The 27858-nt window shown below is 41.9% G+C and overlaps 2 long non-coding RNA genes across 4 annotated transcripts in view; one reads left to right on the plus strand and one right to left on the minus strand.

Moving 5' to 3' along the window:
- Nucleotides 1–15466, minus strand: part of LOC144318432 (uncharacterized) — a 21838-nt gene extending 6372 nt beyond the window's left edge. The window contains exons 1-2 of the long non-coding RNA XR_013384327.1: nucleotides 15278–15466; nucleotides 14348–14494 (exon numbers count right to left, since the gene is read on the minus strand). This is a non-coding gene — a long non-coding RNA (uncharacterized LOC144318432). The remainder of the gene's footprint in view (nucleotides 1–14347; nucleotides 14495–15277) is intronic.
- A 220-nt stretch (nucleotides 15467–15686) lies between these two features.
- The window catches only part of LOC144318433 (uncharacterized), a 72715-nt gene continuing 60543 nt past the window's right edge, over nucleotides 15687–27858 (plus strand). For 2 of the 3 annotated variants that reach the window (XR_013384329.1, XR_013384332.1), the window contains exons 1-2: nucleotides 15687–16661; nucleotides 17723–17769. This is a non-coding gene — a long non-coding RNA (uncharacterized LOC144318433). Of the gene's footprint in view, nucleotides 16797–17722; nucleotides 17770–27858 lie in introns of all 3 variants that reach the window. The other variant, XR_013384331.1, reaches the window with a different exon arrangement.

Below are 27858 nucleotides of genomic sequence, written 5' to 3' on the forward strand. Positions count from 1 at the left end.
GCCGCCTTCCTGGGGCCACCCGGGCGCCGCGCTCCGCCCTGGCGGCCAGGCTGGCGGGAGGCGGCGGCCCCGCGTCTCCCCCCGACGGCCCCGGGCGCCGCCCGCGGGTCACGTGGCCCGGAGCGCGCGGCCCAGAGCGACCGCCGAGGTGACCCCCTCCCCCCCGCCCCCGTGCAGCCGGCGGCTCGACCCGACCCGACCCAGCGCGGCCGGCGGGCTTCTTCAATCCGCCGTCTCGTCCGTCGGCGTCCGCGTGGGGATGGGGGAGGGGAACCCCGGAAGAAGGTGCCAAAGGCCGCGGACAGGTGCTGGAAGGACCGAGGTCTCCGCGACCACCTGCAGCCTGTGCCACGGAAGGGCTCCAAGGTGTGAAGCAACGTCCTGCCCTGCGAGGAGAGCACTGCGTAGAGATCAGGGCTGCCTGCACACTGCTGCCTGCGGTAGTCCTGGCGCACAGTAAAACTGACTGAGCTTCCTCTCACTTGCCCCTTCCCCCATAGGGACCCTCAGCGTCTTCTCCACATCTTAACCCAGTTGTTCTGACTTAAAATTAAAATACACCCCTTAACAAATGTTTACAGACAAGGGTGACTGTAGAAATTCTGCCCAGAAATAACGTTCTTTAGACTGAGGCTATTAACTATACAAGTTGCTTTTCCGGTGTTTCCTTCTGGAACAAGGTGAAAATTCCTAATAAAAGCCAAGAGTGTTGGAAAGTATTGCAAGCATGCTGTTCAGAGGAAGGGAGAACAAAAAAGAAACTTCAATTCCTCCAAATTGTTCATTTTCAGGTAGCTTTAGACATCTTGGCATTTTTAAGCTCCGAGTGGCACTTTATCAGTTATTTAACTTAAAGACTGTTGACACTAAATCTTAATAGTTCACTTTGCCTTAACGATCAGTTAGGTTTATTTTCCTTAATCAAAACAGGCATTTCCTTAAGTTTATTTTTAAAATCGGAATTTCTTTTCAAAATACCACACTGCCTCCCCACCCTGACTTATTAAGGGGTATCTAAAAAACCAAATACTATGCATAATACTACGGTCATGATATTACATGCAAATTAACACTGCATATATTTTCAAATATCTGAATTAGAGTTTAGGTTCAATATTCTAAGGTGGAAGGGCTGTTTTCATAAAATTGGCTAACAAAAAGCAGTTACATATAGGTATCTAGTAGTTTTTCTGGAATTAAGTACATTTTCAGTGAAGTAAGCCTGAACTGATGAGGTTCCTTGGTAGCAGTGAGGCTGTGGAGGGAAAGACCATTGTTGCTGCAAGTAATTTTCACCCAAATTTTAAAATTTGCAGTACTTGTCCTATAGTTGTCAAGACTTCCATCTCTGCCACGGATATGCAAGTGTAGAGGATCTGTGATTCTGAAGCAGCAAAAGACTGTGTTTTAGAAAGGGCTCCAATCAAGGGTTTAGGAAAAACTTGGATGCCTGCAGTTCTATGGTTCAGAGCCTCAGCCAACATGAGCCCCAATACTAAGCTCTTCAGCGTCTTCTACTCCAGTGTGGACAGCAACATTCCTGGAGGAGGCCTGTGGGTTGGACAGGACCCCTGGGCACAAGAAGACAGAGTGGGAAATGTCCCATGTGTGGTAATAACAGCCTCATCCTCCTAGACAAGGGACGGAGCAAACATCATACATTTATTTCTCCCACATAAAATCAGTTAGTGAGTTTTTTTTTTAACTTCATTTTATGAAAACAACCCAGAAAAATTCAATGCAAAATGAGTCTCAAACTAAAATACATAGATATCAGGAAATTCAATTTTTTGAAATGAGTGTAAATCATTTCAAACACAACACATGCCAGAATTTCCTTGTGGCAAGCAAACTCACTGAAGACTGCAGATCTGCAGTGTAATCACAATACAGTGTGCAACCACAAGTGTGACCTCCCTTTCTTTTAGTCATAATTGCAATACTACAGCAAATCTGGTTTCAGATCAAGCAAAATAGGATCTACCTGTAAGTGTCCTATACAGTCTATGCCTAAGTATGTGCAACCTAGCCTAGAAGATTATGTTTCTCAGATTAAGGGGAAATTTTATTTTATTTTATTTATTTTTTTTTAATTTTTAGTTATTTATGATAGTCACACAGAGAGAGAGAGAGAGGCGCAGAGTCACAGGCAGAGGGAGAAGCAGGCTCCATGCAGCGGGAGCCCGATGTGGGATTCGATCCCGGGTCTCCAGGATCGCGCCCTGGGCCAAAGGCAGGCGCCAAACCACTGCGCCACCCAGGGATCCCCAAGGGGAAATTTTATTTATTTTTTTTTTTTTAATGTGATACTTTTATTTTATTTTATTTTATTTTTTTTTCACTTTTCACATATTTCTTTTCTTTTTTTTTTTTTTTTTTTTATTGGTGTTCAATTTACTAACATACAGAATAACACCCAAAGAAAACCTTTGATGGTGGCTTTCTGATCCTGTTCTGGTCAGAGATGTGGGTAAGCTGTTTTTCTACTGTTCTGTCACTGTTTCCAAGCCTCACTGGGCCCAGGAAATTAACACAAGTTAGGTCTAAGATGCTAGTAGACTTTCTGCTTGGGACCAACCTGAAGACCATATTTCCAATACTCATACATTCCTGCTGCAGTGAGAACAGCAGGCACTTGGAAAGAGAAAAAAAAAATTCTGTGGAGTATGTGGGTAGGGTGGGTAACATACAGAAACGACAGTTTACCCCCCCCCCCCCATTGTCCCAAGGGGGTAAAATAAGAATCCACTTTACAGTTAACTTACTAACTAGTCTTACTTTCAGTGTTTATAGAGAAACCTCCACCCCAACTTGTCATTCTCAATACTCTGACTTACAGAAAACATGTGTGAACATCTCTACACCTATTTTCTGGAGAGCCTGGAGGCTGAAGACATTGTTTAGATAGATCCAGGCATCTTACAATTGTCAGTCCTTTGTGGAACAGGAGATTCTCTCCCAACCCTGGGAACAAAATAGAATTGGAGATTCCTGAGCAGGCAGTGGAAACCTCTACACAGAGATCCTGGAGAAGTTTCCAAATTTCCCCAAGAGCTAACAGTGTCTACAGAACTAAGAGTGTGTGCATTTGAAATGGGTGCTGAGTGTGGAGATTATGGGTGCAGGTGTTTCAGAGGAAGCAGATAAGGGCCTGGTTGTATCTTCAGACCATAACCTATACAGGTGGGATTAGATTGCTATGAACACTCCCTGGGGGTTCCCTGGTGGGTCTTGGCTATCTTCAGGTACCTTCCGCATGGCTCTGGAATTTCACTTAAAAGCTGGTACTGTACCTGACTCTCCAAAGTCACCCTTTTCTATGGGAGAAGAGAAATCTCCCATGGAGGAAGCCAGCCTTTTAATTTTTTAAGTATACAAACAATCCCCATCTCCCTGTAGGCCTGAAGAGAAATTCAGCAGGATGGCATTTTCCTACTTTATGAACACACTACCCACCAACTTACTGAGGGTGCTACAGTGAAGACAGGAAAATTGCAAGTAAAATAAAGGGAAGGGAATTTGAAAAATAAACTTAAAAAGTAAAGGAATAGGAAATATGACCTTAGAAATAGAAAAAACAAGTATTATTCTAGCCTCTCCTTCTTACCCTGCTCCTTCCCTCCCCTGCTTCATGAAAATAAGCCACCAGAGTCCTCTAGAAGACTCTAAGTTTCTGCTCTTAAACGGCTCCTTTTCCAAGGAGGAACAAGGTCTGTTTTCTGATGTGGGGCCTCAGATGCTCTGTTATTGCAACTTAATTTTGTCATTGCTTCTTTTCAAAGATTATTTGGAATGAATTGTTTCTTTTGTTTACCATCCAACAAACGACCTCTGCTAATCTTATATTTTATCTCCCTAACATATGGAAAAGCTATTTATTCTAGCCAATCACAATAAAGTGAAAAAAACCCCATTTTATGGAAAAATATATATCACTAGTCTGTTGATCATTAAAGATATGATTACCAGTGAAAACCCTCTGAAGGTGGCACATTTATGCTTCTAGGAACAGATGGGGACACGCATTTTCCTTGCAAATACTTTTGAAATTGCTCTACTGGTAGCAGTATAAAAATGATATACAGATGCCAGGGCCGGCATGGCCAGGATGAGTGCGCCAGATTTACACAGTAAAGCCTTCACATGCGGGCTGTCAGTTTTGATTGATCTCTACTATACCTCAGGAACTTGTTGACTAGGTAGGGAAACAGTGCAAATAATTCACTGCAGCAAGTCAGATAATTCACACAACCAATCGGTCTGCTTCACTTTCTGGCTGTGACATATGAGCCTTCCCTACAAAGATGCATCATTTTCCAGCTTGAGCAATATTCAATGTCAGGGAAGAAAAGGTATTAAAGCCACACAACAAAAGGAGGCAGACTATCGTAGGACCAGAAGTTGTTTTGGTGATGGAAGCCAGATTCAGCTCTAGTCTAAGTCCTTCCTACCAGAGCGTTCAGACCCAATTGTCATTATCATATTGATTAAAAAAAAAAAAAGTTCATCATAGTGCAATTTTAGGTTTAACGGCAACGGATCGGGAAAGAGCAAAGAATTATCCCACAAAAGCACAACATTCTTACCGCAGGGACGTTTCCCTGTTCCAGTTCGTTGATGGAGTTGATTAAGTTTAAATGAAGCAGACACTGGATAAAAGTAAGGGTATTGACCACTGGGCACTGCGATCCGTGCTTGAAAGGACCTGATACATGCAGAAAAGCAAGATTTGCTAAATGCTCTAATCTTCAATCAAATCTTACATCAATACAGACAAAGTTTGGTAATGAGAGATTCAATGAAGCATGCGGGAGAAAGAATTAATCCTCTTGGTCTAAACTGGCTTCAACTTTGAAGCTTGCTCCGAAGGAAAGACAGTTATCTAAATGCTAAATAAGAAACTTATTGTACTTTTCATGGCATGCTAATCTTTTGTCTATTTCATCTCTATTATGTGTATGCTCGTAGATTGCAGTTGTCATGGTGATTATATCAAGCCACCACGCTCAGGGGATAGTGGTGAGAAGCCAGGCACGGAGGTGGAAAAGGCCCCCATGCAATCCATAGTATGGGGAGGGGATAAAAAAGAAGTAGGCAGGCACTGGACACCTCCCCAGGCTCCTTCCCACAAGGCCCCTGCCCTGCTCTGGTTTGGGCCAATAAGGTTGGGGCCTTTCAGCACCTTTGCAGGCATGGCCCCCTTAGCGAAGCTAGCAGCATTTGGTAATAATGGTGGTCAGGAAGGGATCAAGCATCCTTCCTACCTCAAACTCTTTTCCCCATAAAGGTTCCCAGTTTTCAGTCCAGAGACTCCTCCCTCTTCTTACTGAGTCCCCTTCTCCCTAGCAGTGTAACCAGGCAGGTGAAGAGGATGACAGAAGAAGAATAGAGAGAGGCAAGGGCTCAGTTGCACCTCAGCCTTACTTGTTCAGTAAAGCAGTGCCCACGGGTGGGAAGGGTGAGTGATCAGATCCTGACTGCTGGAGGAATGCACAGAGAGAGGAGCAACTCACAGAGCCCTGGTAGGAGGTGGAAACTATATGGTCACCAGGTCCTGGTGACCAAAGGTAACCCTGGGCCCTTTATGTGTTTTACAAAAGTTGCCAAATTAAGATAGGATTATAACTGCTCCAGTCCTTGTCAGGGCTGAAAGGCTGGGAGCCTCAAATATGCCCCGGCAGTGTTGATGAAAAGCTTAAAAAGTAATAAAAGGGAGAAAAGAGCAGGAAAGTAACATGTATAACTCTTATTAAAGAGAAGAGCCATGGAGAGGTTGTGAACTTGAATCACTGTTTGAACTTTAATTTGTTCATTAACAGGATTTGCCCCTCACTGCGAATGTTATTACTTCCCTTTGCCGCTCAGCAACAACTCAGGGCATAATGAAAGAGTCTGGCAAAAAGTTAAATGCCTGGTAATTAATTCATTTAATTGAAAAAAAAAAAAGGGAAGAGAGAGAGAGAGGTCCCACTGCAGGAGCACAAGGCAGAAGGATTGGAGGAGGCGGCAAGGCTGAAATCTGCATGGAGGCCCATTCCAAGATCAGGGCCACCCACCAAGGAGGGGAGACTTGGTCTCTGATTAGGGTCTTTCAGCAAAATTAATGACAACAGCACCCTGAATACCCTGTGCCCAATGCCACTTACCCCTGGTTCAAGCTCCCTAGCCAGGAGCTACTTTGGAGGATCTCTTTGGGTGGCATGGATATAAAAAAATCCAAAAATAATGTATATTCAAAAAACGCCTCTCATTAAAATAAAAAGTAGGGACATGTCTTTTGCTTTCTCCCCTTCCTTCCCTTAGAACACGTTTATTTTGCAGTCTTCGGTTTCTAAGCTGGAGTGAAAAGGTGTATTAGGACCTGGATATAACCTACATGTCTAAATCTTAACATTAATCAGCCTTATAAAATCATGCTTTCTTTCCACCCCTACCCCAACAGATAATTTAAATAAACTCAAGAGATGAGAAAGGAAATACACTCTTTGCCCCTGCTCAGAAGTAATAGGACTAAGCCAGTTTATTTTGCCTCTAACCGCCCAGGGCCTCTATTTTCCCTGGTCATTTATTCCCTTCCTGTGTTTGTCAACCACTGTGCACAATCCCCTTGGCATATGCATCCTCCTTCCAAGGGATGCAATCTTTGGCTATAGTTAACTCCTATGACACCCCAGACACCCCAGAGCTATTAGCACCATGTTGCCCTTGCCCTCTGAATGAGAGAACAGTGAAATTCAGGAAATCAATGGTAGGTCAGTTATCCTTTCCTGCTTAATATGTTTAAGGCTTGCCATTGAACAGTAATAGGTGGTTGCAATTTCCTCAGTTTTAAAAAACTGGTGTCCATATAATCACTATGACTTCCTTTAGAAATACATGCTCTACCATCTATACTCCCACTACAAAAATGCAATGGGTGGAAAAAAAGAGAGAGGTGAGGAGAAAATGAGAGACAACATAAATAAATCCCCTAATATCCAAAACTATTTCCTAGGTTTATGTTTTTAATTAAATCACTTCTAAACCCCAGGGAAAGGACAGAATTTTCTCATCCAAATCATAATGTCACCAAGTAAAGTCATCAAAATTACCATTTTGCTAGCACCACCCTCCTCATTTAGCCCAATGCCACTACAATCCTAACCTCAAACTTCATATGGCTATAAATGATCTGTACATATACCTTCCTGGAAACCAGTGACAGGCACACACTCATCTTCATTAATAGGAAGGGGAAAGGAGCTTTTTAAAAAATGCTATTATTTAAGCTGAAGCAGGTTCTAGGGGTTATTTAGTATTAAAGTTACTTACCACCTTTTATAGTCCCTGAATATTGAGTGAGTTCTATTTTCCAAAGTTATGGATCTATACTAATTTTGTTCTGGACAAGTGACACTTGTCTACCCACAAAACAAAACAAAACAAAACAAAACAAAACAAAACAAAGGCTCCCTAACTCCACATGCTTAGTCCTTAGCTCCTTCTATGACAGAAACTTTCAAGAGACCACAATGACCAGGGCTGGTCACCCTTCCACTATCCTAATCTATACCCCTGTCACCTTACATGCGCAAGGTGAGCTTCTTTCCTCCAAAACAGATTTCAGAGTGCCTTGATATTAACCACCCTAAACTCCTACTTTCTTGGAAAGCCCTTGATAGCTCTGATAGCCTGTAACAGCCCCAACTCCTTAATTTGGCCTTTAGGCTTCCTCTCCACTCTCCCTAACTGGACATTTCTGCTTTGTTTTCCAAGACTAGCCTACACAAGGCAAGACAGCTCTTCAGACAAACAGCCCTCCCTTTGTCCTCTGCAAATACCACACAGATTATCTTCATTTTATTGAATACTTGTGAAGTGCCAGGTACCATGTTAGGTATTACAAACATCTTATTTAATCCCTTCAACTCAATGAGATGATTGTACCCATTTTAAGGTTGTAGAAACTGAGACTAAAGAAATTAAGATACTTGTCCAATCAAAATCTCACAGCACAGATAGGCTTAAGCTTATCCATCTGGTTCAAAAGCTGGTTCACTTTCTACTCTGGCATACTCCCACCCCTAATATACTGTGTTTCTGATCAGTATTTCTCCTTGCCATCTGGGATGCCTTCTCAACTGCACCATACATACCTGAATCCCACCCAGACTGTAAATCCCAGAGAGGAATTCCCACCTCTATCTTGAAATCTTTCATCATCCTAGTCCTTGGCAGACTGCTGAACTCTTCATTATCTGCAGCACCTTCATGTCATGCCTATTCTCTGCCCTGTATGGTCTTGTCAGTTTTCTTCTACTCAGTCACTTCCAACCACAGTGTAAGTAAGCTCCTTGAAAATGGAAATTTCTTTTTAATCTTCCCTCACTCTCCAGAGCCTAATAATATAGCTCCCATTTGCTGAGCACACACTTCAGGTACAACAATCCTAAAAAGTAAATACTAGTATTATTGTTATTTTGCAGATAAACTGAGGCTCAGAGAGATTAAGAAACTTGTCCAAGTCACTCAAAAAGTCAGTATTAGATATGGTATTCAAACAGACTGTCTAAATCGAATGCCCCAATATACTATACTGGCTCAGATACACTGTGCCTCACAGAATGTGAATTTATGAAGCATCACTATGTGGAAGATATTCAACAAACCTCCAGAAAACATCCCTCTAACCAATGACTTAGGACAAAGGGCACTGTTTTTACTCTTTAGTAGGGCAGATTCTGAAACTCAACAGAAGAAAATATGAGTGTATACTACTCCATAACATCCCAAACCACTCCTTCCATTCCCCCATCCTCTCTTGGAGCCATGCCCATGTTGGTGGGAGCCAGTGATGCTGCCTGTATCTGTACTGGTGTTTCTATGAGATAGAGTGGCAAAGTGTTCTTTCCCCAGAAGCCTCTGTTAACTTTTAAATACACAGAGGAAAGAAGGGGGAAAAAAAGATACAAAAGTTAATTTTTTAAAAAATGGCCTGCAAGGGGTTGGGGGAGGTTTTGCTATCTCTGCAGCAAAAGTGGGTTGCTGCTGTAGGAAGAATAACAATTGCTTAAAAATGTTTATAGCTGACCAATTAAGCCAAAATATGGAACTCCAGCCAGCTTTTGTTCTCCCCTAAGATATGAAGGTAGCAATGGGAATTAATGAAATCTCAAAGAAGAAATTCTGTGAGTACAAGAATCAAGGCCTCGACGTCTGGCTACTTTTCCTATGTAGAGCATACCTTCAGTGCCACTGCTGAAAATCTGGACTTGATAGTATTAAGCAAGCTGGCTGGTTTCTTTCTATCCAACAGGTTTTTCGTAAGCATTTTCAAGATTTATTTATTTGAGAGAGAGAGAGAGAGAGCACATGCACATGAGTGGGGGGAGGGGCAGAAAGAGAACTCAAGCAGACTCCTGCTGAGTGCAGAGCCCAATGGGGGCTCTATGTGTGACTCAATCTAACCACCCTTAGATCACAACCTGAGACAAAATCAAGAGCCAGAAACTTAACCGACTGAGTCACCTAGAGGCCCCTTTAGGAAGCAATTTTTGAAAAATCTTTTGTAGGGAGCCTGGTGGCTCAATCAGGCTGTCAGATTCCTGATTTTGGCTCAGGTGATGATCTCAGAGCCAAGAGATAGATAGAGCTCGAGAGACAGAGCACGATGTTGGGCTCCAAGCTGGGTGCGGAGTCTGCTTAAGATTCTCTCTCCCTCTCCCTCCCTCCATGTATGCACATTCTCTCATAAATCAATCAAACCATCCAACCATCTATCCATCAATCAATCAATCTCTTGCAGAAGGGAATACTCTGGCAACAGAATAGTACTTCTTATGAAGGAATAACAGTATTATTCACTTGTCTCTACTATCAATGCGAGAACTACTCTATTCTCCCAAGTTCCCAAAGGCAAGTTTCCATCTTCATTTATATTTTGGTTTAAATATCTTTACAGCTCAAGGCCTATAACCCTTACCTTTACCTGCAAAATATATGTAGTGGCACACAAAATACTGCACTTGCACATTACTTAATAAGCCAAGTCCTTCCATTTACTCCATCTCAGATAAGGCTTAAAACTACCTTTTGAAGTAGATCCAACAGGTTATTATGATATACATTTTGCCTAGAAGGAAAACTAGAATTTGCCTCAAGTAACACAATTGGTACACAATAAACCTGGTCCCCCACTCCTGGCCCTGGATTCCTTCTGCCATATGATACTTCCCAATACTCAGGGCAATCTCCCACCTTTTCTATATTCTGGATCCACAAGTGAACTTTGTAAATCTAAAACCAAGAGCCTCTCTAAGAAATGGGCTTCAAACTACACCAACTACACTGAATTCAATTACAACTACCTGGGGCCATACTAAGAGCCTGCCACTCCAATCCTGAAGCTACAAACACTATAGACAATAACTGAAGACTCAAAGTAAGAAATATATGGATGGTTCTTAAATCTATAGAAGATAAGCAGACATGAGAATTAGGCTATCCATTTCCAAAAAAAAAAAAACAAAAACAAAAAACAAACAAACAAAGGCTAACATCATATCACCTGTTCTTCCACAATGGTCATATCTATTGTGTGTATACTGGGTATCTAATACTCCCTTGTGCTTAAAAAATTTAGGAGCTATTTTGTCTACCTAGTGGACAAACAATCCAGTGTGTACCCAGAAAAGATCGGGAATTGGATCTGTCCACCTTATTCACTGACCTTTTAGTTGGGTATGTAACCCTGGTATCCAGGACCCAGCAGGTTCCCTTCCCCAATTTCTGGGCAATATCCAAGCTCATTAAAGCAGACAGGATTCAAATTTCCAGGCCTTATAAGTGGCTGAAATAAGGACATTCTTTTTGTGTCAGCTCAAGCTTGGTTAATCTCCATATCCAATCTAACTCTGGGGTGAAAGAGAGGAACACATTTGTTGCTTTGGGACTATTGCCCTACTTCTTTAAGTGCTGGCTGACCTTCCCTATGTAAGTGCACCAGCATTTGCAACATTCAGTTTAAGCAGGAAGGCTCTTTCATCTTTGTCCCCTGGCCTTGATCTCTCATCATTATGATCCGGATCCCTGCTAATCACTAATGATCCCGTGGCCCTTTATATAATACTGAGGTATTAGATCTGAACTCGTAGAAAAATTCCTACTCAGCTAATTACATTCTTTCTGCTTTTCTTGGTTCTCCATATAGTCTCAGCTGGGGTTGAATCTGAACTATTCCCTCAGATTTTAAATTATTTGCTGGTGGTTTGTGGAAAGCACTTATAAACTCTTCCCTCAAATGAATTCAATGAATTATAATTCAAAAGTCCCATGACCTACCTCTGACCCTCTCCCTCTTTTTCTTTTCCTTGTCTTTCTATTCCCTTTCCCAAATTCTTGTCTTGAATATCACAAGAGTTTAAATTCACTGGGTGAGGAGTTTCATGGCTCTATATTTTGATAGTATATTGTTAACTTACAGTAGTACACAGTGGCTCTACAACACATCTACTTTGGGGTCTATACTCAGAACCAACTACTAAAAATGATGTGTTTCGATCCACAGGTGACATTTAACCTACACTCTAAGGATCACTGAATTTTTTTGTTAATGGTAAATGCCTTGCTCACAAACTAGAATACCTAGGTGAAGTTTGGTTTCTTTTTTTTTTAATTTTTATCTATTTATGATAGTCACACACAGAGAGAGAGGCAGAGACACAGGCAGAGGGAGAAGCAGGCTCCATGCACCGGGAGCCTGACATGGGATTCGATCCCGGGTCTCCAGGATCGCGCCCTGGGCCAAAGGCAGGCGCTAAACCGCTGCGCCACCGAGGGATCCCTAGTTTCTTAACTGAGTATGATTCTTTTATATTTCAAGGAATGTGGAGCATCAATTCTATAGAACTATATAGGGCAATTCTGATTTTAGCCTATGACTTCTTGAATTTTTTCTACCCATTTCCATATTCTAGAACTTAACAGCTTTTGTAATCATAGCAGCAAAACTGAACTCTCATAAAAGGTGGATCAACCAAATTCTTGACAACACAACTTTCTGAATATGACTGTATACAATGTACTATACATGTATATGACTGTTAAATTAATAATTTATTGACAATCAAAGAGAATGTATAGCTCCAAATGAGCACTTTTCTTAAAGCTGTCCCTTGGCAGCTACTTGTATTCCAATGGTGCTGCCATTATTCAAACAATGTTTGTATAATGACTTTAGAACTATTTTAAACGCTGCTAAAGAAAGCCATCTAATTGTCTTTCTGATTGTTTTGACCCCAAATTATATTACCCTGATTTAATCACACATACCCCCCCTTACTTTTCAGGGCACTGAAGGTCTTTAAAGGGAGATGACTTACTGCCTCCCAGGCTTTTTAACAAGATGTGCCTTGTTTTGAAAACCAGTGCCTAATGAAGAGCTCCTTTTAAAAGAGGTTTGATCAATGGCAGCAATGCATGTATCATTGGAATAAGTGACCAACTTCCAAGATGACTAGCCAGATAAAAACACACTAATATATGTGTAAGTCCTGGTATGATTGATTTTATTACTTTATGTTCATATCTTTGTTACATAGTTTCAGCCCTATAGCATACCTTTTAGAGTTAAAGATAAAATTATTCTTAACATCTTCTATTATTGTGGGACGCCTGGGTGGCTCAGCGGTTTAGCGCCTGCCTTCAGCCCAGGGCGTGATCCTGGAGACCCAGGATGGAGTCCCACATTAGGCTCCCTGCATGGAGCCTGCTTCTCCCTCTGCCTGTGTCTCTGCCTCTCTCTCTCTCTCTCTCTCTCTCTCATGAATAAATAAATAAAATCTTTATATATATATATACATATATATATTATTGTACTTCACAAAATCTTACATTCTTTAGGTACATCTTACATATCTCACACAAAAATGTCTTGATACTCAAGGATCTAGGTATTGTTCTAACTATTCCAAGTGTTATCCACAAAAACATTAAAACTACAAAAAAATTGGGATAAACATACTGGGTATATTTTTCTATTAAACCAATGAAAATGATTTTTAACCAGGTATACCTGTGACTACCTGAGATATGTTTGTTTGCTTGACTTAACTGTAGGCAATTCTTACTTCAGGTTGCAGGGGAAAGGGTTATGTGGTTTGGTTTTTACTAAAAATATAAAGCTTTCACTCACATAAAACCAGCTAGTCCAGCACACCACATATGGAGCAAGACCTTTTAAGGAAAACCTTAAGTTCTAAAATAATTAAAAGAATATAATGAACCCATCCAATCATGCAAGTCCTTTAAACTTTGTCTTTAAAGTCTTACGGGGAAAAAAAAAAAAAACACATGGGACCATGTGGGTATAGGGCATAGCTGGAGAAAACTCTAACTTCTAATTTTTCTTTCCTTGATTTACTACTTGAGGGTAATCAATCCAATTTTTCATTCGTATAAATGAAAAGCCACAGTTTTTAACTCTTTAATTCAAGGAAATTCAAGGAATATTATTATTGGAATATTATCTTGGAGACAAGGGAAGATACACATATTCTAGTTACACTTCAACAATTATTTATCAGTTGCCTATGGAGATCCTGTTCAATGGCAAAGTGAAATGGAGGACCTATAACAAATAATGAATAAATAACTGATGAATTAATGAATGCAGGAAAAGAAAGTATCTCAGGTCAACACATGAGGAGTCCACCGTAAAACTGCCTCCCACAGGACTTGGTCCATGTAAATATAATTTGTATTATATAATATCAAGCCTACAGCATTTGCTTAGATTTGGATCACTTTCAGATTTCCAAATTCATTCATTAGGGTCCTAGCAATACTTTGAACCTAATCACTTGCTTTAAGTGACTCCTGATATAATCAGTCTTTAATACCCAAGAGTAATACCCAAGTAGTCATTAAGGTTGGAGTTTTACAGAATATTTACCTGACATCTGTACCTGAGATAAACTGATCATTTCACACACCCAGCACTTGTGCTAAGAGCATATGGTCTGTTATTTAAGCTAGCAGATGATTTTCTTTTACAACAGAGGCATAAACACAACTAGTTTCTTCACTTTTCCAATCATTCCAGTTTTAGAAGACTGGCCTCCTAAATAGAGATTTCTCACTGACTTACTATGGACTATTTGATAGGACACATTTTTGTTCCTCGGTTTATACGACAGAATAGGAGTAAGATAAGACAAAAAAAAAAAATCCTCCTCCTTCCTAGGGGGACTTCTGTGACTATATTGATAAATACCTACAAAATGATAAATGCTACTACCTCTTTCAGCATTTTGAAAGATGTCAACCAAACACAAAATATTTTTGGTGTGTGAATTAAAATGACTCTTACTGATGGTCTCAGCTGCTTCCTTGTAAGATAGCGTGTCAAGATCTGGCTTATACATTATCCGTCCTGCAGAACGCACTGACATCACACTTCATAATAGCTTGGTAGGATGATTGCTGTCAAAATCGCCTGCGAGGAAGCGTCCGTGCCCTAGATCGACACAACGTATTAGCGTGACAGAGGACTAAACAACTAAGCACACCACGCGACGCCCCGACTTTGAGCACTTGGGACAGAGGGGTGTGCTACGTGTGCGCTGAAGGGCCTCAAGTTAGGCGGAGAATGAAGGCAGCCTGGGGGGCTCGTGGGCGAGGCGGGGAGTCCAGAAAGGCCAGCGCCTGCGATCCCAGGAGGAAAAACTTTTTTTTTTTTTTCTTTCCAATTATGAATCCCATCCAGGGCGGGGCCTCTGGGTCTCGCTTCTCCGTGACCACCACGCAACCGCACACACTTTGCTGGGAAATGAAAACGAGACGACGGTCTGGGGGCGCGACTGGCTCCAGATGCGGCTGCGGGGCGGTCAGAGGCCGGGCACCGAGGCTTTCGGGCCTCCGCGGCGGCCGCGTCCCCCAGGGCGCCCCCCTCCTCCCTCGCGACCTGGGGCAGCGGCGCCCCCCGCGCGGCCTCGCGTCGCCCGCAGGCCCGACTCGCCCTGTCCTCGCGCTCCCCCTCCCCGAGCCTGGGTCGGCCCCGAGCCCCCTCCCCAGCCGCGGCGTGAGAAGCGGGGCCACCCGAGCCGCCCACCGGCTGCACACAAAGCCCCCCACGGGGCCGCGGCGGTCCCGCTCCCGGGGCTCAGAGAGCAGCGCCCCGCGCTCCCGCGCCCACCGCCCCCGCCCCACCCCACGCCCCTGGGGAGGCGACGAGCCGGGGGGAGACCCGGCGCACCGGAGCACCCCCCAGCAGGGCCCTCGGCCCGGCCGACGCTCTCACCTCCAAAGAACGGGCGCCGCCGCCTGCGGAGGAGGACGGCGGGTGGGGAATACTCGCACCGGGCCGGGCCGCGCAGGGACCCGGTCCGGAAGGACGCGCGGCTGGGAGCGCTCACCCCGGCCCCGCGCGGCCGCGCCGCCTCCTCAGAAGGGAGGCCTCTACCGTCCGGCTCCGGACCTGCAGCTGACGGGGGCGCGGGCGCGCGGGCGCGCGCTCCCGATGGCCCCGCCCCGTCCCGCCGGCCCCGCCCCATCCCGTCCCGCCCCCCGTCCCGTCCGGTCCTGCCGGCCCCGCCCCGCCCCCGTCCCGCCCCCCGTCCCGCCGGCCCCGCCCCCCGTCCCGCTCCGTCCCAGCGGCCCCCGTCCCGCCCCGCCCCGCCCCGCCCCGCCCCGCCGGCCCCGCCCCGCCGGCCTCCTCTTCCCGCCGGCTCCCTCCCCTCCTCCCCGCCCGCGGGTGCCGTCCGCCCTCCAGAAGACGTACGCGAAGCGACAAGGAAAGCCTTCCACCAAAATGAGCTGTGATATCCTTTTGATGGGTATAATTTATTCCAAATCGTCCCTGGACTGAAACGATCAATTAGCAGCCCGAAACGCACTGTGAAGTAAATTGTCACACTCTCTATTACAGGATGGTTATCATATATTTATAAGGTGTGTTTTCTGCAATCAGAACCAACAAGGTGTTGAGCGATCAGTCATAAACGTACTTCTTCAAAAAGAGCGGGACAGAAGCTCTAGCATTGTGTGGCGGAAGAAGAAAATCTTATGACAGTTATTACCTCGCCCACCCTCTGCCCACGGTGATATTTTCATTTCCTCTTGGCATCTGGGAAGTGCAGTGAGGCGAGAGCTCTGCACCAACTCTCCAGGCCGCTCGCGTGACCCCGGGAACAGGGTCGCTGTGAACCTCAGACTCACAGCCCCAAGAGGACTGGTTTCCTTATTGTGTAAGGATCGTCCTCACTCTTTCTCCGTCTCTGTTTTTACTCCCATCCAGGAAAATATCCTACTCTTCCCTTCTAAGCTTCCAGCAGGATGCTTGCGTTCTGTACTTAAGTGCCTTATCTTCTTGTGTCTGATATTTAGGTGTTATGTACGGTAGAGATCATGCCATAGTGACGCACAGGTTACCCACAGAGAGAACTCTGCATTCCGAACTGGAATCTCTGCCAGAACGCACAAACTCTTGAGAAAGTCATAAATTCTCATTCAGTCTGGTAGACTGTCTTGACCAACCTGTGGAGACATTGTTATTTATAGTCGTCCTTAATGAGTGTACATGGATGGATATACATCCGGAACTTCTGCGTTTCCTGTAACAAGCTATCATCATATTCTCATCCACCAACCAACCACCTATTAATCATTTTTTTAGAGGGACTCTGGTTTGTATTCAGTTTTTCCTTTTGCTTGAAACACCTAATCTAAAGCAACCTACTCATTATTGTGAGAAAAGTTTAGCAGCCAGAAGTATGCCTCTGTGGGCAATAAAGTGACATTTGTGAAGAGTGAGTCACAAGGTGGGGTAAAATGCAGAGTTAAGAACACATTCCTCTTAGGTTAACTGCCCCCATGATTTCTGAATGGTCGGGCTTGCCTGCAATGCCAACCTCTGAAGAATGGACAGAAAGGAAATCTGGTTGGGCATTTGAGTTGTAAAGGAACTCCGGCATAAGTGGAGCACCATGTTCCTCTCTTACAAAGCAAAGGAACCAGGGACCTTGGCCTCATTTGAATTAGTAAAGAGCATAGTTAGACCCAGCACCTTCACCTTGTAGCTTCTGAGGTCATTGACTTAATTTGCAATTAATGGCTAATATTTATTGAGCACTAACTCTATGCCAGGCACTGTGCTTTATATTATATGTATTATCTTTTTTTAATTTATTTATGATAGTCACAGAGACGGAGAGAGAGAGAGAGAGAGAGAGAGAGAGAGAGAGACAGGCAGAGGGAGAAGCAGGCTCCATGCACCGGGAGCCCGACGTGGGACTCGATCCCGGGTCTCCAGCATCGCGCCCTGGGCCAAAGGCAGGCGCCAAACCGCTGCGCCACCCAGGGATCCCTATATGTATTATCTTATTTAATCCTATCAACAAACTTATGAGGGAAGTTTCCTCGTTTTGCCAGTAAGGAAACTGAGATTTGGCAACATTAAGTAAATTTGGGCATACTCCTAGTAAATGATGATCTCAAATCCAGGTCAGTCTCCAGTGCCCATGCTCTTTACCCCAATAATGTAATACCTCAAAAATTTAAGATTTTGACTTAAGATTTTACATATAAAGATTTTAGAGGAGCTGAGGACACAATGAAAGTGGTTCTGGGAGAAGAATGAAAGAACAGTCACTTGCAAAGGAAAGATACGATAGATACATATACCCTGACTGGGTAGGTTACCTCTTTTCTGTTCTCTGCTTCCTACATCTCATGATTTCTTTTTCAGAGTTGTCACCTGCCATTTGGTGTCTAGCCAAAGAGACCTTATCCAAGGTCAGTGATGACTGCTAGGCTTGGGGTGGAAGTAAGGGGTGGGGTGTATGACCAGACCCCAGAGAAATCATAGCACCCTGGGGAGGAGACTTAAGTGGGAGCCAGAGTTGGCCAGAGGCCCTTGTCCCAGACCCCCAGTTCTGAGAATGAAATGTTGCTTCCTAATGGACTTTAAATTATCAACATCGCTAAACTCTCCCTTAATAGACTTGTAAAGATCTGCTTGTTACCTTTTTCCCCCTTCATGTAGAATTTGTAATCAAGAGCCCAATTTTGTCATTTGGAAATACTAATTATCTAATCACGCCATGCTGCATAACGTACTTGTCTGCCCAATTAGCTAGGACAATTATTAAAATTCAGAGGCCTAATTATGTCTCAATTTAATGCTGGCAAACTTGCATACAGAGCAGTAATTAAAATCCTCTCTTTCCCTCTGCCTTTAGGGCAGGGGATGATTAGGCCCTGTCAAGGGGTGTACTGAACCAAACCAGTGAAGCGTATTGTGCAACATGACCCTGCATTGTTAAGTGTGTCAACATATTAACCTGAATTCCCTTCAGCCCCCACATAATCACATTTGGTGGAGGAATAAAGGAGCTAAAACATGAAGCATTTTATTAAAAAAACATAAATTCTTTTTAATTAATGCTATGAGAGTTCTGATGAATTTCATGCTTCCAAGTGCTGGAAGACATAAAACTGGTTCATCTAATTACTAGCAAATTTGCTCTTGTTAAAACTACTTTTTTTTAAACTCATTTAAAGAAAATGAATTTTTTTGGTGGTGTAATAAAAAAAAAAAAAAGAAGAAGAAAAGCCTAGCTAGTTGGCTTCCAGTAATACAGTTGATTACCAGTTTTGTTTGATGATAGAACACAAGTGAATGTTGACTTCCAAAAGAATCCATCCCAAGACTGGAGGCATTAAAAAAAGGGCTAGAATTTAATATTTGAAAGATGTTAATAAAAGTGGAACATTAAAAATCATAATATTGAAACAAATTCAAAATATTTATCTTTTGAGCTTAAAAGTTTGATGTCTGAAATAAAACTAGCATGAGGAGACCAGAGCACTGCACAAACTCCCCGTTGCTTTAGAAACTCCTCAGCATGCGAGAACCCAGACCATGTGTGTCTACTCTGCTGGCATCTCAGTCCTCTTCTCTATGAACTACAGAGAGCCACCAAACCCAGTAAGACTTCAGAGCTCTCCTCTAAATTTTGGCTTTCACTCATGATGGAATGTGTGATACATTACTCATAGTATTCAACTAAAAAAGAAAAGCATTCTGTCTAGACCAAACATGAATTATTCTGGAGAAAGAAGGACTTCTTTCCACTTGCTTTTAAACTTGTCCTGCATGGATAGTTTCTAGAGAGCAAGAGACACAGGAATACACAGTCACTTCATTGGACAGAGATTACTCTCAATTGATCTCATTTTGAATCTCATTGACAACCTTGTGATACAGTAGGTGAGGCAAGCCAGTCTCCATTTTTTTAATGTGAGGCAATTAAGATACTTTTTGAAGCTGACCATTCTATACCCCACTTCCTAATTATAGGCAGGGCAAGTAGAACTCAGTTCCCCTGGCTATTCATTGCATTAAGTGGAGTGGCTGTGAATGAGACACCAATGAGGGATGCTTGGATTAATAAAGTATCTCAAGTTGAGATCAAAGTATAAATGATATAATTATGAAACAAGGGAACCTATATATCAACACCAGAGGACCTTTTGTCATCCAGTCGATACTTGCTCGCAACAGGTTTAGTCATATCTGTTTATATCTGGTGTCTTTGGCCCACTTATGTCTTCTTTTAAGTTTTTATATTCTCTAAGATATGTATGATTCCATCTGAGTTGGTGGTACTAAAGGCAGAGTTCCTTCCTCCCACTCTTACCCTGGGTACATTGTAGGATAGAAGATGTATTTAGGGACAACTCTGGCTGGTATAGGCCCTCTTACTAACAAAGAGAGTGACCACACATAGCCTCTACAGGAGATGGTTGGATGGAGCTAGGACAAGCCCTTTGGCACTTGTGCCATAAAACCAAGGGGTAGCCCCTCCCCCAGCCTCCCACAGAGTGTGCCCCATGTCTTGAAAATGGCCTTGCTCGAAGTCTCTCTGGATGGCAAACTGAAGTGCAAATCTGTGTTCTGACTTGTTCCTGTGGCTGTCAGCATGTTTTCCTCTTGTCAGCAGCAATTGACTGGTCAGGCTCACCCCTGTACAGCAATTGTAACAGCTCATTGACAGGCTAGTGACCCAGCTGGACCTGATAATGGAAAACTATTGATTTTTGTAGGCTCCACGAATCTAAAATGAACGACCAATGTAATGTCATCAATTGTCTCGGACTCTGATAACCCAAGGGAGAAAGTTTCAGGGATTGCTTGTATTTCCTGACAATAGTGTTTCAAAATCTCACTAGGTATATGTAAGAAGCAGCCCATTTCCTGGGTGTTTTTCTTAAATGACCCCAATTTGATAGGGCTTCGATACCTAGTCTTGGATGTTAAATAAAATGGGAGTTAGCATTGCCAAATTAGCCAACTAGAACCTATATGCCATTTAGACAAAATATTTGAGGAGAAGCACTTTGATAAAGAAATGTTTAAAATATTTATTATAAAACAAACTCACAGAAAAGAAAAAAAAAGTTGGATTAACCCAAAATATATTGGCTCTCAAAAATCTTTTTTTTTTTTAAATTTAATTCATTTATCCATGAGAGACACAGAGAGACAGAGAGGCAGAGACACAGGCAGAGGGAGAAGCAGGGCCCCTGCAGGGATCCTGACGTGGGACTCGATCCCAGGTCTCCAGGATCACGCCCTGGACTGAAGGTGGCACTAAACCGCTGAGCCACCTGGGCTGCCCTCTCAAAAATCTTAATAGATGAAATTAGGATACAACTCAGACTGCTGCTGCTTACCCAAATTGATTTGTTTGGTAGAAAGAAAGCCTTGAAAATAATGCAGGGGGCACCTGGGTGGCTCAGTCAGTTAACTGTCTGCCTTTGGCTCAAATCATGATTCCAGGGTCCTGGGATCGAGCCCCAAATCGGGTTCCCCAGGTGGGCAGGGAGCCTACTTCTCTCTCCCCCTCTGCCTGCTGCTCTCCCTGTTTGTTCTCTCTCTCTCTCTCTCTCCCAAATAAATAAATAAAACCTTTAAAAAAAGAAAAGAATGCAGACATGCCTTGAGTGTATGTTGGGGGAAATCACTATTTAGTTTTGTTTTTTAAATCCTTTTCTCCTTAGTTAATCATTTCAAAATTCTCAAACATCACTCTGTATTCTTCAGAGGCGAGAGCTGTTTCGTTTTGAGCTAAATTATCAATGGGTTAGAGCTAATTTTGCCCACTAGACAGTCCAGAGGATTCTGTGCTGAGTTATGGATAGAATGTTTGGTAATGGCCTCTGCTGAAGGGACTTCCTTAAAAAAAGGAGGAGGAGGAGGAGGAGGAGGAGGAGGAGGAGGAGGAGGAGGAGGGAGAGGAGGGAGGGAAGAGGGGCAGGAGGAGGAAGAGGAGGAGGAGGAAGGTTATTGATCTTGGCTGCCAACTTGACACATTTAGTTCACAATTCACTTGTAGTGAGAACATAATCATCTTATGGTCCTGATCAAATTGAGACCTTCTTAGAAGACAGTTCTGAGGGCTAGATGAAATCATAGAGCACAAAAGTAACAAGGGTGCATCCTCAGCCATTTACTCAAAGAGGGCTAGAGAGAGAGAGAAGCCTTAGTGAGGAGCTGGAAAGAACAGACCCCAGAGGCGACAAGTCCATGTTCGGCTGGGCTCCTATTCACAGGATGCTGTAATCTTCACACTCCTGTAATGGTCCCTTTATGGCCTTTGATTAGCTTTGCCTCTTACAACACTACCTTTCTGATTCCCTAGAGCTATCAAAATCCACATTGCTAACTGTTTGGCTGCCCATTAGTAAAGATACATGAGGTTAAGACCTGAAAGAAATTAAGCTAGACCAAAAAAAAAAAAAAAAATCCACTGGCATTTCTATTTTTCTAAATATAAAACACTTGGTGCAGAGAAAACAAGATTTGCCTAATTCTGTGACATATTTTTATGGCCCAACCAAGGTATGGGCAGCTTAAGGTCAGGGGCTAGGTCTTACATGTTTTGGCATTCTCCAGAGTGGTTGCCACAGGGTCTTACATGTCACAGACACAATAGTCACTGAATAAAGAGGCAAATCCACTTTTAAGTATAGAAGGATAAAGGTAAACATTTTCCAGTCTATAATAGATTTAGGAGAAATCAGTAGTGCCTGTCCATGTGCCTGTCTGCAGGTTTGCGCCAGTCCATGAAGAAGTTTCATGTGTCTATGGTAAATATGAACAAAACTAAATAAATATGATTTTATATGGCAAAATTAAATCTTTTAGAAATTCCAAAATAATAGGAATTATTATAGGGTGTTGAACCTATATTTTGAACCTATAATTATTTATAGGGTGTTGAACATTGTTTTTTTCACAAATTATTATGATTGAGGGTGAAAGATGCTTTTAATTCTTGGCAAGGCAAGATAAAAAGTGAGTAAAATCATTCATTGGTCACAGTAGCTTAAAAATTACACTTCGGTAAAGCCAAAAGAATGAATGAATCTGGGCAGCCCTGGTAGCTCAGCGGTTTAGCGCTGCCTTCGGCCCAGGGTGGGATCCTGGAGACCGGGGATCAAGTCCCATGTTGGGCTTCCTGCATGGAGCCTGCTTCTCCCTCTGCCTGTGTCTCTGCCTCTCTCTCTCTCTGTCTCTCATGCATAAATAAATAAAATCTCTCTTAAAAAGAATGAATGAATTTAACTAACTCATACACCTTATTAAAATTAAAACAATTGCAATTATATGACTGTCAATAAATAGAAGTGTTTGTGATTAAGACACATAGCACTGGGTGCCTGGGTGGCTCAGTTGGTTAAGCATCTGACTTCAGCTCAGGTCATGATCTCAGGGTCCTGGGACCAAGCCCCAGGTCAGGCCCCCTGCTCAGCAGGGAGTCTGCTTGTCCCTTTCCCTCTGCCCCTACCCATGCTTGTGCTCTCTCTCAAATACAGTCTTAAAAAAAAGACACATGGCACTAATTGTGATAAGTGTGACCACTGGACTAAGATCAAGTCATTTGGGGCTTCTTTTAGGTTTCTCTTCTATTTTCTATCTTTACAAACTAGTTACGGATTTTAAACCCAAATCTGTGATTTGATTGAAATGCCAAAAAATATGATTTTGGTCATCATAACTTTAGCTTCAAGATAATCTTCTCTGACAACTTGATTCTTACCTCCAGCTCTATGCAATGTCAGGTCTGTTGCCAGCAGCAGTTCCACAGTAATGATGCCACTTGGAGGAAAAAGATAATTTTGTTTCTTTGTTTTTAAATTTGATTTATAAAGTATGCATTTAAATCCATACTATATGGTTTGCTGTGCTTTATAACTTGTACTGTAGGTTTAAATGTACTAAGCATCTTCCCTCCACTAACCAATCATAAAATTAAGAATAGTAAAAAATTAATAATTCTAGGTACACTGTCTATTTTAACTTCGGCCTCTTATCTTTCAGAATGCTTTATGTTGCAAATTAAAGTCATTTCACAAAACAGAAGGGCAAAAATCTCATGGTCCCTCCATTTGTGACAATGTGGATGCAACTTGAGGGCATTATGCCAAGTAAAATAAGTCAGAGAGAGAAAGACAAACATTATATCATCTCACTTGTATATGAATTCTAAAAAAACAAACTCATAGAAACAGAGAACATATTAGCAGTTGCCAGAAGTGGGGGGGTCAGGAGTGGGAAAAATAGACGAAGGTGGTTAAAAGGTATAAACCCTGGGGATGTAATGTGTAGTTAACAAATACTTAATTGTAATTTGTTTTTAAAATATTTTATTTATTTATTTTAAAGAGAGTGAGAGAGTGAACAAGAGAGACAAGCAGAGGGAGCCACAGAAGGAGAGGAAGAAGCTGACTCCCTGCTGAGCAGGGAGCGCAACTCAATACAGGGCTTGATCTCAGGACCCTGGGATCATGACCGGAGCCAATGACAGACATTTAGCCCACGGATCCACCCAAGTGTCCTCTTAATTGCATATTTGAAAGTTGCTCAGAGAATAAATTTAAAAGTTCTCATCACAAGAGAAAAACGTTTTGAAATTATGTGATGTTAACCTAACATATTGTGGCAATAATTGTGCAATATAACAACATAACAAATCATGTTGTATGCCTTAAACTAATACAATGTTATATGTTAGTTATATCTCAATAAAATGGCAGGGCAGGGGAATCTTGTGGTTCCGAAGTTGATTGATTTAGTATCTCAGTAATATCATGAAGGACCCAGATTTTTTCTATATTTCTCTTCAGCCATGTCAGCATGTTGGCTTCTCAATGTCTTTCCCTCATGGTGGCAATATGGCCTTATAGTTCCGTGTCACATGCTGGTAATGCTCAGCATCAGAAGAAGGGGACATTCCTCTATTGTATCCTTTTTAAGACTTGACAAACATCTTCCCAAAAGTCTTTCTGACTTTACTTCAAGCCTCTTCCAGAGTAGTGTTCACAGGCCTTAGTGGCACAAAAGAAATAGACTTATCATGATTGGATTATTAAACTAGTCTTTATCCATCCTCTGGGAATAGAGAAGGGCACAGCTTCCCCTAAGGGATAATAAGCTTGAAAATAAATTACCTGGGGAAAAAAAGTAAGTTTCTCTTAACAAGGAAGAGAACAGGACACATAACTTAGAAAAACGATTTTGATGACATTCCTTCTTAGAATCTAGCCATCAGGGCAGCCCGGGTGGCTCAGTGGTTTGGCGCCGCCTTCAGCCTGGGGTATGATCCTGGGGACCCGAGATTGGGTCCCACGTCAGGCTCCCTCCATGGAGCCTGCTTCTCCCTCTGCCTGTGTCTCTGCCTCTCTCCCTCTCTCTGTGTCTGTCTTGAATAAATAAATAAAATCTTAAAAAAAAAAAAAAAGAATCTAGCCATCATGTAAGAAGTTCAAACTCTGAAAACATCATACTAAAGGAAGCCTGAGCTTAAAGAAAGCACCAGATAAGCGAGTGAGACCTTCATGGACCTTCTAGCTCTGTTCAAGTGGATGCAGCCAAGTCAATAATCTAAGATAAAGGAGCTGAGCTGCTCAACCAAGCCTTGCCCGAACTCTTGACCCAAAGAATCTTTAGATAAAATGGTTGTTATTTGAAACCTCTAAGTTTTGGAGTAGTTTGTTGCATAGCAATAGATAACTAGAACATCAGATAAGATGTCTTGAACAGAGACACAATTCAAATAAAAAGGTACTAATAGACTGAAATTAAAAGATGAAAATGAACATACCATGAAAACTACAGTAAGTATATGAAAATTGGAATTACTACATTAGTATCAGACAAAATAGACTTCATACAAGGAGTCTTGCTAGAGATAATGAGTAATAATTCATAATAATAAACCAGCCAATTAATCAGAAAGACATTAGAATTATAACTGTATATGTATCTAAATCAGTATCAAAATATAAGCAAAAACTGATAGAAATAAGGAAATAGATTACTTAGAATTATAATTAAATATTTTAATGCTTCCCAACAACTAGAACCACCCCCAGATCATTAAGAATACAGAACTGAACATCACAATCAACCACCTTGACATAAGTGACATTTATAAAATACTATACCGACAACTGCAGAATACACTTTATAGAATACATTATTTTCTTTTTTTTTTTTTTAATTTATTTATGATAGTCACAGAGGGAGAGAGAGAGAGGCAGAGACATAGGCAGAGGGAAAAGCAGGCTCCATGCACCGGGAGCCTGATGTGGGATTCGATCCTAGGTCTCCAGGATCGCGCCCTGGGCCAAAGGCAGGCGCCAAACCGCTGCGCCACCCAGGGATCCCTAGAATACATTATTTTCAAGGGCACATAAAATGTTCACCAAGATAGACCATATGCTAGGCCATAAAATATGTTTCAATAAATTTGAATAGACCAATTCATACAATATGTTTTCTGACCACAAAATAATGAAATTAGAAATCAATGATAATGGAAGATATTTCAAAAAGCCCCCAAATGTTTGGAAATTAAATAACTACTAACCCATGGTCAAAGAAGAAATCATAAGGAAAAGTAGAGAATATTTTGAACTGAATGATAATGAAAATAAGGGTTTAAAATCAATTATCTAGGGGGTTGGGGTGATTGGGTGACGGGAACTGAGGGGGGCAGTTGGCGGGATGAGCATTGGGTGTTATGCTATATGTTGGCAAATTGAACTCCAATAAAAATTTAAAACTAAAAAATTAATAAAAAATTAAATCAATTATCTATGTTCCTCTATTAAGAAACTGGGAAAAGATGAGCAAATTAAATCTAGGGAAAGTAGTTTTATTTAGGAAATATTAAAGGAAATGATAACAAAAGCAGAAATCAATAATAGAAAAAGAAAAGAGAGAAAGTTAACAAAGCCAACATTTGGCTCTTTGAAAAAAAATTAATAAAGTTGATGAAACTTTAAGCCAACCAAGAAAAAAGAGAAAACACAAATTTAAGATATTACAAATGAAAGAGGGAATATCATCACACATCCTATAAATATCAAAAGGATAATAAAGAAGTATTATGAACAACCATTAAGCTTTTGTATTTAACAACATAAATGAAATGGACAAATTTCCTTAAAAAGCTTATCAAGGGCAGCCCAGGTGGCTTAGCGGTTTAGCAATGCCTTCAGCCCAGGGCCTGATCCTGGAGACCCAGTATCAAGTCCCACATCGGGCTCCCTGCATGGAGCCTGCTTCTCCCTCTGCCTGTCTCTTTGCCTCTCTCTCTCTGTGCCTCTCATGAATAAATAAAATCTTAAAAAAATAAATAAAAAGCCTATCAAAACTAATGTGCAATAAAACAGAAAATTTGAATAACCCTATATCTATCCAGGAAGTTGAATTCATATTACGACAACAAAAATGGTGTCACCGAGGAGTTCCATCACATCTTAAAAGTAATAATGATTATCAATCTTAAAACAGAGGAGAAATCATTCCCAAATTTCTTTTATGAAACCAACATAACTGATGCCAAACCTTAAAAGACATTAGAAATAAAATTGCAAAATAGATACCCCTTATGAACATAGATGCAAAACTCAGTACCAAAATATTAACAAATTCAGAAATATATACAAAGGATGCATATCATCACCAAGTAGTTTATCCCAAGAATTCAAAGTTAGTCTGTCACTTTAAAATCACTGTAATTCAGCACATTAACAAAATAAATGAGAAAAAACATTTAAACATCTCAATATATACAGAAAAAGCATTTGATAAAATTTAATGCACATTCATACTAAAAATTTTCAGCAAACTAATTACAGCAACTATGATATTGTGATATAAGAAATATATTTTGGTTTTCACCTATGGTTCTTGGCACAGATTTATGCAACATTTGTAATTTCCTAAGTGATAAGAGCATAAGGACAACTTTTGTTACATATATATATATTTAAAGATTTTATTTATTCATGAGAGACACAGAGACAGAGGCAGAGACACGGCAGAGGGAGAAGCAGGCTCCATGAAGGGAGCCCAACATGGGACTCGATCCCAGGTCTCCAGGATCACACCCTGGGCCGAAGGTGGCGTCAAACCGCTGAGCCACCAGGGCTGCCCTTGTTACATATTTAAATTTTGTTCCCAGTTCTTCAAATAGCTCCAGACCATAAAGGTGAAATGAGTGTGTTTTGTTATTCATAAGCAGCTACTTTTGACCACATCTGAGTTTATGTTAATGAGGCAATTTTGGGAAAGTCCTTAGACAACCACTGGATGAGGACTAGTTGCCAGAAAAACAACTATGTGGTGAGAGGGTTGGAACTTTCATTCTCCCACACCTATCCCCATCCCCCCACGCCCAGGAAGGGAAGAGGGTCTGGAGGTTAAATCATTCATCAATGGCCAATGCATTCAATCAATCATGCCTACATAATGAAGTCTCTGTAAAAATTCCAAAGTATGGGGAATTGGGAGGGAGAGTGGGAGTA

The sequence above is a fragment of the Canis aureus genome, chromosome 8 (assembly GCF_053574225.1).
Source record: "Canis aureus isolate CA01 chromosome 8, VMU_Caureus_v.1.0, whole genome shotgun sequence".
NCBI classification, from domain to species: domain Eukaryota; kingdom Metazoa; phylum Chordata; class Mammalia; order Carnivora; family Canidae; genus Canis; species Canis aureus.